The following is an 18664-nucleotide window of genomic DNA, read 5'->3' as shown; positions in this document are numbered from 1 at the left end:
ATAATTACGAATTCTCTCTCCAGAGTTATTAGTTGGGGAGGCACTCAGAAAACCAAAATTGCTTTCAACAAGAGCAAAACATATGAGGTTATTCAAGGTGATTACTTTTCATTATACATCGTTGCATTCTATTTACAAACAGTAATTGAAATCTACTTTATATTTTGAGAAAATCTAAGTAAGCTTTTTAGCAAGAAATAGTTGATATAAATCAACTTTTAGAGCAATTTTTACACAGTCTGATTTCTTATATTTAAATTTATTTTTTATTTAGTAAAGTGATACATAGATTTTCATAATTATTAAAATAAAATGCCACTGAATAATATTTTTTCATTTTATTTCAAAAGAGACAAATTTATTAAATAAAATTTATTACATAATTTTTTTTGCAGCCACTGTTCTGCAGAAATTTGGGAAAACAGTCGATCTAAAAAAACCCGAAGATTATGTGAAACGTTGGTTTAGCACCAGTGCTCAGCGAGTGGTGTAAATGCGCGACATTTTCTATTTTAAAACATTATCAAAAGAATAATTAGTTTTTTTTTTACTTTTTCATTTTTAATTTGTTTTCAGAATACTTGGTGCACAGCAAAGGCTAGCTTTAATACTTTTGTTTTAGTACAAAAATTTTAATGTGCAATTGAATTCTTTCGCATTCGTTTTTATTTATCGTTCTTATGTCAGAACTATATTTATATGTATGCTTTTTACTATTAGATATAGACAAGTTTCTTTTTTGCATACGAAACTTTGATTTGAGTTTTCTAGTCCGTGCTAAAAATAATCTTTCAAACAGAATATGATTGAAAATGTCAACATTTAATGTAAAAAATTGCAATGTACAAGAAAAGTAAGTTTTATATATATAATGTTTAAAATTTTATATATATAATGTTTAAAATGTTTATTGTTAATTTTATATTATAATTACATAATTAGTCAAATAAGTTTAATATATATATTATATACAATAAATTTGTTTCATGTTTTACTGGATAAATGTGTTATATTTTCAATCTTCTTATAATATTGTAGTAAAGAAATAAACTTGTATATTATTTATAGGGTTGGAGCACAGACTGATGCTATATTATATATAACGCATAAGAGAGAATCAACTATCAATCAGAAGCTTTCATTTTCATCCTGAGGATAGAAATGAAGAATTCTGATTCATTGATTCTCTTATGCATTATACGTTATGCAAAAGTCTGTCCTCCGGCTCTTAGACCGCTTTGGTTCCTATATTAGTACAATAGGATTTCTTTTTGATGTTTTCTTGACGTCAACAAACCGTCAAATTTTCAGACCAAAAAGCATCATATTGACTTTTTCTATCATGATGTAATTATGACGTCAAAATGACGTCATTTTGACTATGATGTGTTCTTTGGGTAGTTGTTTTTAAGAAAAAATATGGAATTGTTAATTGCAAATTACATATTTTTTCTTCAAAACAACTATGTGTTTTCTTTACACCAATTGATTCCTCTCATTATTTTGTACGTAAAAGTATTAAGGTAAGATAATCGAAAAATGAATATTTTACAAGATATTTTACGGTTTATGTAAAATTAAGAAATTATTTCAAGCCTCATAAAAGTATTTCAGTACTCAAAAAGTACTTAACGAAAAGATACTTAATTATAGTGCTTTGGAAAGCTCTCGAGATGAGCTACAAGAATATGCAAAAGCATATAGGGTATCCCATTTAAGAAATTGAAGGTGACCTTCATGTGACCTTCAAATAACTCTTCAAGGTCAAACCAATGGTACCATTTTATGGCCCCCTCAAAACCATACAACTTTTGTCTGAAACATTTTTGTTTGCTGGGTTTAGTTTTTGAGATATTTTACTGTCCAAGTTAAAATGGGACACCCTGTATAAGGAAATATTTCACTTTTTGACTTTGTAATAACATTCTACATTTATTTTTTGTTTGTTACATAGACATGCAGCTTCGTTTACTTTTTACTGATTTTCTATCTTCTTTTTTTATTTTTTAAACAAAAATTATATTGATTAATAAAAACTTATGTTTCACAAATAAACAATATAATAATATATTAATATTATTATAATATTAATTATTTCACTGTGAGGTACGGAGATATGTGTATTATATGTGACGCACGTATATTAAAAATATCAATATATATTATATACAGGGTTTACCAAAAGTGCGGAAACCCCTTAATATTTCGAAAAATACGCATTAAAAAAAAAATGTTTCATACAAAAGTTATAGGGTTTTATGTGGCGCATTACACAGCAACATTATTATGACCTCGAATAGCGTTGTCAAGGTTATGTGAAGGTCACCTCCAACTTTTTAAATGGGATACCCTATATGCTTTTGCATATTCTTGTAGCTTATCTCGAGCGCTTTCCAAAACACTATAATTAAGTTAGTTTTCATTAAGTACTTTCCGAGTTATGAGGCTTGAAATCATTTCTTAATTTTATATAAACCATAAAATATCTAGTAAAATATTCATTTTTCGATTATCTTACCTTCCCTGGCGAAAATAAGAAACTTTATAAAGCGTTAACAACCGTTGAGTGAGGGTTTTCTGAGAGTTTATATGCTTTTCAAACTTTGTAAGAGCACTTACATAACGCTGTTGGGTTTTGAATGCTTATCAAACGCTGCAGTGTTGCAATTTTTGTTCTACAAACTCTTTATATAATGTTACATGAAAGTTTTGCAATGCTGAGGTAACATTTTTCAGAGTACGTTCAGTAAACGTTGATACATCTTCGTGTACAGAGTTTACTATCAGACTTCTCAAACGTTTAACAAACACTTTTTCCAATACCGTTTTTTCACTTTCAGCAAATACTTTTTCAATGTAGCGAATTGTACGGCGTTTACACAAACGGCTTGGAAACGCCTAAGAAACGCCTAAGAAATGTAATAGTACATATGTATATAGAATATGCTTCCTCGCTTTGCCGCTATGCGGCGCTGCATCAAATTAGCTAACTCGTATTCAACTTTCCGTCATAAAGTGTATATAAAGAACTGATACTAACACGATCCGAAGTTTATTTTTTCTTTTAAGGACCGTCTACGATGGAAGTAATATGGAGTGGACGGTGGAGTAAGGCGTAAGCGAATGATTCTTTTCCATTTCGCATTACTCTTAGTCTTACTCCACCGTCCACTGCACCGATATTATTTTCATTGTAGACGGTTCTTTAGTCAGTTTAATTTAATAAACTGATTTAATTTAAAATAATTTGTTTAATAATCTGGATCGCTTGTTGGGATTCAGAATATGGAACAGATTATTTGAAATTAAACGGATAAATGGGAGATAGCCTATTTATTGCGTATATTAAAAATAAAATATAAATAAAAATAAAATTATTCTTATGGCCGAGTGTATTTATATACTTTTATAAATGTCCAAGATATTCACTTATCAAAAATGAAAAAAGTAATATGTCTCGAAAGTTCATGAAATTTTCACATAGATTCCACGTAGATTCTAGTACCGTTTTTGAGCGGATTATCCACTTGAATATCCACGTAGATTCAACGATATTAATCTACGTGGTAATAACGTGGATTTCACGTACTGTTTTTGTCGGGTAATCGCTTAATAGAGGATGCACGCAGTTTCCAAAGATGAAATTAAACACTTAATAGAGGATCTATAAATGTTTAAAGAACTCTTTGCATACGCCATGTAAACGCTATGCAAACTCTCAAAAACGCTATGTACAAACGTCTTTCAAACGCTGCAGTGTTGCAATTTTTGTTCTACAAACTCTTTACTAATCGTTTTTAAACTCTCGACGAACTTCCACAAACGTTCATGTAAACGCCAAACAAACGTTCATGAAACGTCTCATTTTTGCCAGGGTTATTACTTTTATGTACAAAATAATGAGACGAATCAATTGGTGTAAAGAAAAAACATAGTTGTTTTTAAGAAAAAATATGTAATTTGCAATTAACAATTACATATTTTTACACGCGTAATAGTATGTGACATTCTTTGCAATGTCACTTTCAGTTCGAGATCTTTAATTTCTTTCATGCTGCTTCTTCTTCATATCAATTTTAATTTCAAAATCATTTAATAATAATAATTTTATCAATATTTTTTACTATATTTAACACAGAACGTGTATGCAAACAAAAAAATTTTAGAGAAAAATTTATTTCTCGTTGACATTAGTAAGCATGACGTAAAGATCGCAATCACAATTGAAAAAATTGCATAAATGAAAAACTAGCAAATCTTCACGGGGAAATCTATATGTAGATTTCCTTGAAATGTATGGACGTCTCTTTTCTCTGTAATTTTTAATTTTTATCGACGTCCTTTTTAGTTGTGATTTCTTAAAAATCACTTATATTTTTGTGTGTAATGTGTTATATATTTGCATGGTATTCGTTTACATCTTTTTCTCTAACTATTTAATATTAAATACCATGTGCCAACGAGTCGTAAGATAAATAAATGCATTTCATTCAAAATTTTTGTATTATTCGTGTCTTACGATCAATGATAATAAGAAATTTAATGATTCCCCAATTTCATGGCATACTCGCCAACTTTTACAATTTTTTATTTCTTTCTTTCCGTGAGAGATTTGCTAGTTTGAAATCATTTATGCATAATAAATGAAATCATTTATGCAATAATTTCAATTGTGATTGCGATCTTTTATGACATTGGGAAATGCATATTACTTTTTCTCATTAAAAATAATATATTAGAATTTGGTTCTAAATTTATTTGCACAATGATCGATTTCTAAGACACTAATAATATAAAAATAATAAAGGAAATGCTTTTGTACCTTCGTGCACAAGTTATAAAATAAATTTTAAGTACATTCTATGTTACTTATGTTTTTAACTGTACTCTAATTTTTTTACAAAATTTTATTTATTTGACAAATTTTTTACTTTTCTATTAAATGCACCGATTGTCTTTTCAGCACGATTATTATATCGTGTACGAGAATATATTTTAACGGTTAATAAAAATTTTAATGCTTGTATATGATGATTGTAACACTTATCATTTATGTTAAACCATCCAGCATGCATTTTATTCGTTACATACATACCCTCATTCGCAATCTTCTCAAGAACCTCTGTGGATGCCCAATGATGTTGCCACGTACGATTAAAACTCATCAATTGCGTTTTGATGACATCGGTAAAGAGGCTTATTGGTCTTGCTAATTTCGTAACTGTTGGAGCATCCTCATCTGCGTTGGGATATTCACGATATTCAATGTATTTTTCGTTTGGCGTCGCGTCTTCCATTGGCGTTTTCAACATTGTTGCACGACAGTTTTGACTGTTTTGAATTATTTCTTTCGATACATCGTCGAGCCACATATCCTGCAAAAAATGTTATCGCATTTTCATCATAATTACTGAGTATACTTACATTTTCTGTATCTAAATCACATTCTTCAAGAATGTCTGCATATTTATTAAATAAATTTGTTATCGAGGCAACATTATCATCATCATCATCATCATCATCATCATCAACATCATCATCAATAATAGCAACATTATTTTTATTCATATGATTTTCAATCGTCTTAATAAGCTGATTTGGTTTATTAATAAGAGCCTCACTTTCAGGACATTGCACATTGCCTTTATCGCTTGTTTGAATGTAACCTGTGGAAATTATATGTCTGAATGACAATCGAACCATTCTTGCGGTTGGATAGGATTAAATCCTCCACGTTGCCGAATTTTTGAAAAGAAATGTTCTACTGAATCTTGGTTGCATAAACCTGTTGCAAGTTCAAATCCTTCATTTTTACTTGCAAGTTCCTTATATAGCGAAAGAATTGCTTGTGTTGTAATGACAAAACCTTTGAAGCAAGGAACTTGACTTATTTTATTCGGAAATTTGGACCATCCTAAAGACCATTGCATAAAGTTCGATAATAGATCTTCAATGTCAGGATTTTTTCTTGACAATGGCCGTTTTCCACCGAATGTGATGTTAATACTATACGAGTTACAAGCATAAATTACGTTGTTCATACGCTCTGCAAAATCAGCTGTTGCTTTCCAAGTACTTGAATTTAATTCTTTTTCGTCACCAGCTATTTTAATTGCAGCGGCGAATGTATGGCTAAATAATTGAAATGCTCTTTTTACATTCATCGCTTCAAAACAATTTGGACGAATGTGTGCTTGTGTAATATGGGACAATAAATTTGAGCCTCCTTTTGTCGCATTATCGATGCACCAGATATTTACAAAATCAGAATATGATGCAATTATTTCTCCTTTGCAATATATCTTGTCATGCGTCCTAAGGAAACTTGCCAGTCTTTTTACTAAATGCGGAAAATCATATGAAGCATGATATCTTTTATTATTGTGCATGAAATACGGTTCTTGTACATCAACGCCTAGTTGACTATAAGCAGCTTGATTATTTGTACCTTGATCACATGTTACTAGTTTCACGTCAGCACCCGCTTCAATCAATTTATCCAGACACATCTTGACTAAGAAAACTATTTCATGTGATCTCATACATTTGCCTGGGAAAAAATACGCCAATGGTTGTCGCCATGGATGATGTGCGTTCAAACTATCAAGGCAAAAAACAAAAACGCATTTGGTTCTTTCTGGTTTTCTGCCCAGAGGTCCTAGATCAACAAGACCTTCTATCTGGTCCAATTTTGAGGAATATTCTTTATAGCTTTTTATAGACATCTCATCCCATTTTAAGGCATACACTCTTTCTTCTTCAGGAATTTGTGCAATTTTTTCTTTTAATTTTTTAAATATAACATCATAAAATCCTAGTTTTATATTGTATTCTTTTATCCATCTTCTAATTGTTCTCTGTCAGGAAAATTGCAACCTGTTTTCTTTAAACGGCAAAATGCTGAAGCTGAATAATTGCTTGGAAAGCATTTTCTCTTCTTCAGTGTATCGTGTACGGCATATGCAGTTGTAAATTTATCATGGTTTTCGCCACAGGATGCAATTTTTGTTCATTTATTAAGTTCTTTAACATTTCTCTTTTTTATTTTTTTTGGTTTGTTTCGTTACATTTTTGTGCCATACATCGCAACTGATATTTTAAGCGCTTTATTTTTTGACGTAAATTGAGATTCTCTATTTTCAATTTTCTTATTAATGTTTTTGGATTGTTTTTTTTATTATCATATATTTGAGATTTGCTATTACCTTTGTATTTAACATTTTGATCTATAGATGGCTCCAGATGCACCCATTTCATTACGTCTTCCTCTTCCGCAGACATATCAAAATTTAAAATTGCAGGTTTGTATGTCGCAGAGTACACTCTTGAAGCATTTGTTCCTTTATTGAGTTTTCATTATTGGGAGAAACTGTTGTACGTCTTTCTTTCGCTTTAATATTTTGTTCATTTACGGGTGAGTCAGTGTTGTTATATGCAATTAGTATAGCATCCCGTCTCAATCGTACTTTTGTTGCGTTTGTAAATGATGTATCAGAGAAATGATCTTCACATAATCCCAATTTTCTAAGGGTATTATCAGACAGTTTGTACAAATTAGTATTTCCTGTAACAGAAATATAACAAAATAAATGAAAATTACGATTACATGCATGTTTACTTGAAGTATATACTGGGTGTTCCATTTTAATTGTGCACCTCGATTAACATCACAGAAAGTCGTCGGATGAAAAAATGTTCTAAACAAAAGTTGTAGGATTCAGAGGGGGACATCTAATAGTGACATTAGTTTGACCTTGAATGAAGGTACCAAGGTTATATGAAGTTTAACTTTGTTTTTTTAAGTGAAACTTTTTATTTTTTATTGCATATTGTAGCTTATATCAAGAGCTTTTCAAAACACTATAATGAAGTATTTTTTTGTAAAATACTTTTCGAGTTATGAGGCTTGAAATTATTTTTTAATTTTATATAAACTATAAAGTATCTCGTAAAATATTTATTTTTCGATAATCTTAATCAATACTTTTATACTCAAAATAATGAGAGAAATCAATGGTGTAAAGAATATAAATAGTTAAAGCAAAATATGTAATTTGTAATTAACAATTACATATTACAAAAAATATGTGTTTTCTTTGCATCAATTGATTCCTCTCATTATTATGTGTATAAAAGTATTGAAGTGAGATCATTGAAAAATGAATATTTAACGAGATACTTTATAGTTTATGTAAAATTAAAAAATTATTTCAAGTCTCATAACTCGAAAAGTATTTAACAAAAAAATACTTTATTATAATGTTTTGGAAAGTTCTCGAGATAAGCTACAAGAATATGCAATGAAAAATAGTTTCATTTGAAAAAAACAAAGTTAAACTTCATATGATCTTGGCATCTTCATTCAAGGTCAAACTAATATCACTATCAGATGTCCCTCTCTGAACCCTACAACTTTTGTTTAAAACATTTTTATCGATCAAACTTACTTTCTGAGATATTTTGCTGTTCAAATTAAAATAGAACACCCTGTATATGTACATTTATTATATTAATAATTATTAACAAGAACTGTCAAATAAGATATGTCATAGTTCACTCGAAGGGGAAGGGGAATAGAGTCTGTGAAAACTGTAAAAGAGTTTGAGTACATTGGCCTTAGTTTCTGAAAAATTTGCAATTCAAATTGAGCGTCCGCCCAACAATACGTTAAATACATTTAGCAATTAAGTTGAGCGAATTGACGTGGTTGTGTTGTCTCATTACAAGACGTGCACGTATTAAACTTTTGCAACTGCGGTCGATGAGTTGGAATTCCCGCAGTATCAATTTCTTTTTTTTTTTATAGTAATTAATATATTTCATAATGTAATTAATATTACTTTATAGCTTTAATTTTTCTTTAATTGTTTTATAATATAAAAATATTAACAATCAATATTACATATTAAAAAATAAATATGTACATATTAAAAAGTAACGAATTTGTTTTTTTCAAATTATTTATATAATTCAAATATTATTGTATAATGTTTCGGATGAAACTTTACATAAAAACATTGAAAATATACATAAGTTAGACATTACAAACATTTTAAAAAAGAGTTACTGCAAAGGGAGTGCCTCGTTTGACTACGTTGCGATTGATCACAGGCAATTATATCGACCTGTGGCTAAGGAAACCAGCAATGATCAAGCAATTAAAGGGTTTTATAATTGGCTAATTAGTGACGTGGTCAATGGGGTGTCACGCATTGCAAACACATTTCATATCGTGCATATTTGAGGGAAAACATAATTGGTTAACATTGTAAAAAATTTCATGCTTAACTTGTTATAAAATGTTCAACGTAAAATTGTATACAATGTTAATCCAATTATGTCTTCCCTCGAATACATAATATGTATTTTGCAGAATAAATATCTTTTAAAGTGTTCGTGATATGCAACTTATTTGTGCTTTAATGTTTGTATGTAAAAATCCGAATTGTACGTATTTTGCAATTCTTGATATCTTTTTGTAAGTATAATTATTGTAAGTATAGCAATTTTCACTGGCTTTTTCCACAGATGCTCATGAATTGTGTAGATTTTGATGTACGTAAAGAGCCATAATTAAGACAAGACATGACTTAAATAAAACATAAGATATAATTATTGCATAAAGACTTACCTGTATTGCGTATCCAGATATTGCATCTTGAATCCTTTTGCATTGTGAATCTGAATAGCCGTTTTCCATGCGAAATTTTTCCATTCTTGCACGACTTATACATGCACTTATTATAATCTACGGGACACTGACTCGACATCGTATTGTGATGTGAAAAGAAATTAGAAAATTAAAAGAAAGAAGAAAGAAATAAAGAAGAAGTAAAAGAAATATAAGAAATAAAAAAAGAAACAATAAAAGAAATACAACACGTGAAAGGAAATAAATAAATGAAAAGAATAAACTGACACGATAAAAGTACATGCGTACGCGTACGTGAAAATATTTTCAGTTAATCGTGTCAGATAAAAAGAATAGTAACACGTGTTGCAAAATAATATATTGCTAAAAGATTAATGTCGTAATAAGAAACACTAAATTAATCCAGAGCAATAATGCACAGATCGCGAAGCACCACAGAATCGAACGTTATTCACAAAGTTCGCCGCGCTGACTGTTTACTCTCGGTGACTGAATTGTCGAGATGCGCTTGTCGCGTTTTTTTTGTTTTGCGTCAACAAGTAGTTGGAAAATCACGGCACAACGCTCGTATGATTTATCGAAAACATTAAACCGCGCTGCTTTAAAACCTAGTTCTTTAAATCATTAATCATTGTGTGTATATTAGAATATATATATATATATATATATATATATATATATATATGCATACATACAAACATGTTAAAATTATTTTACGCAAAAATATATTTTAAAATTTAAGAAATAAAATATTTTATGCGAAAAGCTATCCCGCGATCTTGCATGCGACGGACGCGTACGTATGCTGCGCAGTACGCTCTACGCAGCACACGTGTACGTTCGTATTTGTGTGCATGTGCTGCCGAGTCTCGTATCTGGCGTCATTACGTGAAACGTGGTGCGACGTGGTGCGACGTGCGACCTGGTGCGACCTGCAACCCGGTGCGACCTGCGACTTGGTGCAACGTGCGAAGTTTGTCGACCCCGAGCAACTTTGTGAATATACATATAAATGTTAATTATATAGTTTATATCTCATATTATATATAATTATGTATAATTCTGTAAATTATTATAGGACGGATCTGAAACCGTCGTTATCTCGACGGCTCCGTCGGCGCCGATGGCCACGACGGCGACGCTGGCCACGACGGCCCCGACAGCGACGACGACGACGATGCCGATGACGGCGGTAACGTCGACCGCGACGACGACGACGGCGATGGCGACGACGGCGACGGCGACGACGGCGACGGCAGCCTCAGCGGGGACGACCTCGGCTTTAATGGCCTTGACGGCCTTGATGGCCCCGACGGCCACGACAGCGGCAGCGGCCCCGACGGCGACCGAGCCGATTGTATTAACCGTAAGTATAAAAATTAATAAATTTTATGTTTAATTATTTAATTATGTTAAATTTTATACATCAATTCGACGGCCGCATTATGCATGTGATAGCGGCCGACGAAGTATTCATACAAAAATTTGTAGAATGTTTTGCTGTCTCGCTTTTACGTATCCTTACGTAATGCATGGAAAAATATGTTTTTATATGTAATATTTATTTTTTGTTACAGACGGAAACGCTAAATTCAATAATACAAGCGGTCATTATCGCCGGGGTGCAGTGAGGTAGTGGTCGTCGGAAAAGAGGTCGGGGAAGGGGACAAGGAAGAGGCAGAGGCAGAGGCGGAGGCGGAGGTCGTGGAAGAGGAAGAGGTGGAGGAAGTGGCGGGATACAAATTTATTATAACATATAATAAGTATCAAAATAAAAATATGTTTTATACATAATATAAAGTTAAAATATGTCACATAATATAAAGTTAAAATATGTACATAATATAAAGTCAAAATAAAAATATGTTTTATACATAATATAAAGTTATTAAGTATATTTATTAATAAATAAATCCTATTCTTCTCTAATTACGCGCAACGCAGTATGTTAAAAGCTTGACAGGTGAAAGAGTAGTTTATTTTGCAATAAAATCGTCGCTAACTCGTGTCTATCGCGCTTTGCGTAGCTATTTATCATTGTAGTGAGACAAAGTCAGAACGATTGATTATTGGTCCTTGTCTAACTCATTTCATTTGAGTCTAATTTTCGGTTTGGATAGTAGTACATCTGAGTAGTTCGGATACGAACCATATCATGGACATGAACCATATACTACGTCTGTTACCAAGCGTAACGACGTAGTTTATGTCCACTTTCTCAGGGGGCGCATCAGGACATGCGGCCGCTGAAGCGGGATGGCCTCTCTCAGGTTTCTCTCTGATTACAGAATATCATTTTTGACTAAAATGCGTTATGGAATAACGCGAATTTCGTTAGCGAATTTATAACGCAAAAAGTTACATAATAAGGGTGCAGAAAGCATTTTCAGGCCGTATCTCGGCCGTAAAACGATATATTAGAGGAACAAGAATAGCATGATTGTCGGTCCTTTTCTGTCTTTATTCTCTGCGGTGCGTCTGCGTGAGCAATGCAATAGTGTTTGTATACTGCGCGACAATGATCCTGTCCTACGCGGGACAAGGGGAGCGTAGAACTGGTCAATCAACTGGCAGCATAGCAGCGGCTGATTGGCCAGTTCTACGCTCCCCTTGCCCCGCATAGGACAGGATCATTGACGCGCAGTGTATGTATACAGACATACACCTCTACCACAGTATATCCAGTAGCGCAACACTCTGTCGGCACCTTTGATGTCTGTGAAGTCTAAAATGGAGTGCGCATGCGCGAAGTAAGCGAGTAAATCCAGTAACGCCATCTCGACTTTTTTCTCACTCTTTCTCCTTCGCTTCATTTTCTTTCTTTTTTCAACATATTACTAAATGTAAAAGAAGTAAATTTTAGTAAAAATTATATATAATAACAATGTAATACACAAAGGTAAATAAAAGAAAAAAGATACAAAATTTATAAAATTATATATAACATAATATAAACAATATATGTATAACATAAGTACATTAATAAATAATGAAATATATCATATACAGGGTGAGCCATTTTAATTAACGCACGCAATTATTTCAGAAACAAAGCATTTTAGAGAAAAATGTTTCAGACAAAAGTTTTATGGTATCGAGGGGGCCATAAGATGGTATCATTGGTTTGACCTTGAAGAGTTATTTGAAGGTCACATGAAGGTCACTTCAATTTTTTTAAATGGAACACACTATATATTTTTACACACTCTTGTAGCTTATCTCGAGAGCTTTCCAAAACACTATAATTAAGTACCTTTTCGTTAAGTACTTTTTGAGTTATGAGGCTTGAAATAATTTCTTAATTTTACATAAACCGTAAAATATCTTGTAAAATATTCATTTTTCGATTATCTTATCTTAATACTTTTATGTACAAAATAATGAGAGGAATCAATTGGTCTAAAGAAAACACATAGTTGTTTTCAAGAAAAAATATGGAATTGTTAATTGCAAATTATATATTTTTTCTTCAAAACAACTATGTGTTTTCTTTACACCAGTTGATTCCTCTCATTATTTTGTACGTAAAAGTATTAAGGTAAGATAATCGAAAAATGAATATTTTACAAGATATTTTACGGTTTATGTAAAATTAAGAAATTATTTCAAGCCTCATAACTCAAAAAGTACTTAACGAAAAGGTACTTAATTATAGTGTTTTGGAAAGCTCTCGAGATAAGCTACAAGAATGTGCAATGACAAATAGTAGGTTCCATTTAAGAAATTGAAGGTGACCTTCATGTGACCTTCAAATAACTCTTCAAGGTCAAACCAATGATACCATCTTATGGCCCCCTCGAAACCATAAAACTTTTGTCTGAAACATTTTTCTCTAAAATGCTTTGTTTCCGAAATAATTGCGTGCGTTAATTAAAATGGCTCACCCTGTATAAAAAACATTAATATGTAACTATTAAATAAAGACATATTTAAAACATTTTTAATATTAAGTATAAATGTACTTATTAATAAATATGCATTTTTTATAATGAATATAATTTATTTCACACATACATATATGCATATATGTAACATAATTAAAAAGTAAAAAATAAGTACATTTTAAATAAGTACATTATTTTATAATGAATAATTTATTTGACACATATATGCCAAAGTTAGTATTTCCATTAGCCAAATATGTGAAAATAAATTTTTATAAAATTCTTATTTGTTTAAAGTCTATATAATCAAATATTAAAATAAAATTATAATTCCAACAGTTGATCCACTTTTTCATTAGAAAAATTACATACATACAAATTATTTAATATAAATTATAATACTAATAATATTATAATAATAATTTTATTTACGCAATTATAAGACTTTTACACTTATTTTAAAAAATTATGTGATAAAAATCTGTCATCAAAAATCTAAACATTTATTATGAGTCGCAAATAGAAAACTTAATTCCTCCTTTTCTTCAACTCTATCAATTATCCATACCTCAGCTACTCGATCCACTTCGGTATGAATCAGATAAAGGAAAAAAAGAAAGAGAAAAACTCTCTTTGTATGATCACTTACAATTAGAACAACACTGTAACTTCATATTTTCCCCCAATTCTTGAATTATCTTGCTTGTATTCCAGCTATATCACCATGGAAAATGTTTAATCCTACAGAAACAATTTAAAATTATAAATAATTTAAGTATATTCGTACAAATATTTAAACTGTATTATATGTTGCTAAGTTTACACACACACAACATGCAATAAATATAAAGTATATACCTTATTTTCACACAACATGCAATAAATATGGAACTTATTAAATAAAGCGCACACATACGTATATATATATATATATATATATGTATATATATATATGGGGCGTTCTCTGTCAAAAAGGCCACTCCCCCTGCCCACTTCAATTTTTGAGATAAAATGCTCTAAAAGGGCTTAAAATTTTCGTTGAAGTGTCTATTTTTCAATGCCGTATGGCGTTTTCGAAAATTCAAAATGGCGGACTCAGAATCACGATTAGAATGGAAAAAGCCATTAAAAGCACGATAATATTAGGCAACAAATTTTAAATTTTGTCGGTTATATGAGTACGAATAGTCATTTTCGATGTATTTTTGCCTGCTGAACATGAATCCGTTGTCCACATTCGGCTAGCATGTCACAATTTTGAGAAAAATGGCATCAAAGTTGTAGAAACGCCTTTTTTTATGGTTTTCGTGATCTGAGATATAGCTAGAATTAGAAACACCGGTTGCGCGCTGAACTGATTCTGTTTGATGGTCAACCAGCTCCAGACCGACTGACGCATTTTCCCGTGCTTAGCAGTACCCAGGATGAACGACGTGGACGTGGCGGGGCTTTCATCCCTTTGGGGTGCTTGATTTATGTGAGTCCTCTTGCCTCTCACGCTTGGGGTGCTTCATTTACGTGAGTCCCCTTGCCTCTCACGCTTGGGGTGCTTTATTTACGTGAGTCCCCTTGCCTCTCACGTGCATGCGTGTGTGTGTCTGTGGGTGGGTGGATGTGTCATGAAATATTTTTTTTTAATTCTGTATCCCTTTCTCCCGCATAACTACCATAGCGTCCCATTTGTATCATTGGAATACCTTTTGATTAATACATTGTTCTCGCCATCAACTATAAATCCATGATTCTTAAGAATTTGCGGTACAGGCTGAGCAATTTCAAATCTCTTATTAAGTTTTCTTCTTATCCTCTCATGATCAGTTTTCTTAAAATAAAAAACCCTTATGTTCTTGAAATGTTTTTTAGCCCAATTAAAAAGAACGTGAGGTGTTAGTATTGCATTCTGTGGCTTAGCAACAAGACTTGCTTTATATGCCTCTCTTTTAAATGTAGCACCGATGCCGTCATAACCACTTTTACCGTGAGCAGTCGCACTATAATGCCACTCTGCTTGAACATTGAAATCCTCTTTATGATGAACTAAGTTAGCAATTTGAAATTTATTTTTAAAATGCTGTTTTGCCCCATCAGTCATGTATATAATTCTTTTAAGATTTTTGACATCTTTTTTTATCTCCGGTATTAATAATGTTTGTATAGTATAACGGCAGCAGTGTCGTGTTTCAAACTTTCTGATAAAAATACGTTACTCTTGTGCTTTAATTCCGAATTTTCTTTATAATAGTAAATAACAGGAAACACAGTGCACTGATCATTGTTGAAGTGGAATGCTTGTGAGGCATCTTGACAAACATACGAATAGTTTTCAGAGAAGTCAAACATCACAATTACTTCTTAACCTTCACGAAGATTCTTTTTCTTTTCTGAAATGAAAAGCGTTTGTTGTTTAGCGATAAATGAATGAGGTTTCAGAATTTGCAACCTGTTGCATAGCTCGTTTATAAACTCATCAACTTTTAGTTGTTGCGTTAATAGAGTTGATCGATCGGTTCCGGTCCATAAAGAACATTGCACATGAGAAATGCATGAATTGTCCAATAGTTTAGATAGTTTTGTAGAAAGCTCAGTAGTACCTGGGCATTGGTCACATTCATCAAGGTAGCAATCAGGACTCGGTTCCTTACACATAATTTCATTCAAACAATCTTTATAATTGAAAAGTGGCTTGTCTGTATTTTCTGTTAGTTTTCGTACATCAATTGCATCGATCATTAACTTGATATTTTCGTGGATTGTGCAAACACAAACGGAGTGTGTTCCAGAAGCCCCAGCGAGTATGCAATTTCTAGGTCTAAGTTTAGCAAATGTACTAAAGCTAACATCATATTTTGGGTTAGATTCTTTAAATGAGACATACAGTTCTTTTAAATTTAACAACAAAAGACGTTTCTGCACCATTGTCCGTTTACCGTCAATTATTAAGGAAATGGCATCCTTCATTCCAGGCATTTTCCTGCTGTTTATGTCACTATTGTAAAACTCGATTATTTTGGTTACAGTAGTTTGCGGTAAAACTTTCCCAACTCTTGTAGTAGTATCAGCTAACATGCCGTGGTTAGACTTCAGTTCCTTCGATTTTTTTGCTAAAAATCGTGATGCACCAAACTCTTGTGCTATCTTTCTTACATTCCAAGACGACGGAGCTATGGTGAGAATTCGCACCCTTAAAGGATCACTGTGTTTCAAGCTGAAAAATTTTTGTTTAAGACCATCAAGCATTTCTTCCAGTTCAATTTCTTTAGGTGATCGGAGGTTATCTTCACCATCGTGAGCAATCTTTGAATTATCAATATCCATTGCTAATGAACTTCCATCAAATTCCATGTTTGTGATACAATCATTAGATTCATCTAAAGACATATCAGCATTTTCTAATTTAGTCGTACCTTTTTTCCTACATCCAGAACAAATTTTAGAATTGGTCGGTATATCAGGAAATTTGTCTAATATGAACTTTGGTATCACTCGTAAATCTTTACCAAGATGTCCCCTTTCACCAGGTTTCCTGAACGGATTCACACATCTATCTGTATGAAATGTAGCCGACATTTTTTTATTTTTGATATGAGATAAGGAATAATTGGGATAATTGTAGAAGGAATACAATTCGGTCATAAAAAAAAGACAAAAATGTGAGTTAAATATTTTTGTAATTAAACATAAAGAAACTTATCAATTATTAGCTAAGTTGCAAACTATAGTTAATTGACTCGATGAATTCTGTGACTAATAAATGTATTGTGAGATTCTAATCCAAGACAAGACTAAGAAATATTTATTATATACACTGGATCCTCGAGATACTGTCCCTCGCGCGTGTGAATTTTTCCTAAGTGTCGACTCAGGCGCTAAGCCACGCCCGCGGAGCGTGCGCAGAAACAATAACTTACTTCCGTAGTAATACGTCACCTCGCGGCCTCACTGCACGTAAACTTGGCCCGAAATATGTCTTTCAATGACAATTAGGCGAAGCGATACGTGTTGACGGTCCTAAGCTGAGCGGGAGAAGGGGTTCCCTCGTCTGAGTGCCTAGAGTGCCCGAACGATACATTTTCTCGAGGGTCCAGTGTAATATTTAACTTTAGTTCTGTAATTCTAGCTATATCTCAGAAACGAATAATCATACCAAAACGAAGCATAAGGCATTTTGAAGCTAAAAGTTGGCACTTTCGCATGGCATTAATGAAATTAAGGAAAAAAATTTGCTGCCGTGCTACAACGTCATGAAAACCATAAAAAAAGGCGTTTCTACAACTTTGATGCCATTTTTCTCAAAATTGTGACATGCTAGCCGAATGTGGACAATGGATTCATGTTCAGCAGGCAAAAATACATCGAAAATGACTATTCGTACTCATATAACCGACAAAATTTAAAATTTGTTGCCTAATATTATCATGCTTTTAATGGCTTTTTCCATTCTAATCGTGATTCTGAGTCCGCCATTTTGAATTTTCAAAAACGCCATACGGCATTGAAAAATAGACACTTCAACGAAAATTTTAAGCCCTTTTAGAGCATTTTATCTCAAAAATTGAAGTGGGCAGGGAGGGTGGCCTTTTTGACAGAGAACGCCCCATATATATATATATATATATATATATATATAATCTTAATAATAGTAACAGAATGTCTTAATAATAGTAACAGAATGAAAGAATATATATATATATATATATATATATATATATATATAGGTTCCGGTTCCGGAGAGTGTGTGAGTGACAGGTGTGAGAGTGTGCGGTCAGAGAATTGTAAGAAAGTAACGGTCAGAGTGAGAGGAGAATCTGAGAGTGTGGCGTGGGCTGCAAGGGAGAAAGAGAAGAGTAGCGAAGGAGGAAGCGGAGGAAAGGGGAGTGGAGGCTAAAGAGAAAATACAGAAGGAAAGAGGCAGTGAGGTTAGGAGGTAGGGTGGCACGTGGAGACGGGAGTGTAGGAAACGGGTGCAGAGAGTAGAAGGCAGGTGCAGAGTCACTAGAAAAGACACTAGGGAAGGCGCTGACGGCGGGGACAGTTCGTTTAGGCCATAGAGTCTGTAAGAAGCAAGGTAGGATAGCGGAAGATAGTTCTAGGTAGTGATAGAATTTGAATAGTGAAGAACGGAAAAGAG

At 32.5% G+C, this 18664-nt stretch overlaps 1 pseudogene; it reads right to left on the bottom strand.

The window, feature by feature from the left end:
* Positions 1-4907: 4907 nt before the first annotated feature.
* Positions 4908-5703, bottom strand: LOC145963221 (uncharacterized; annotated as a pseudogene).
* Positions 5704-18664: the final 12961 nt, after the last annotated feature.

This window comes from Camponotus vicinus, unplaced genomic scaffold, assembly GCF_025532165.1.
Source record: "Camponotus vicinus isolate PSW18456_S1 unplaced genomic scaffold, iyCamVici1.0 SCAF_12, whole genome shotgun sequence".
NCBI lineage: Eukaryota > Metazoa > Arthropoda > Insecta > Hymenoptera > Formicidae > Camponotus > Camponotus vicinus.
The sequence above is the reverse complement of the archived record's forward strand: the minus strand, read 5'-3'. Positions and strand labels throughout refer to the sequence as shown.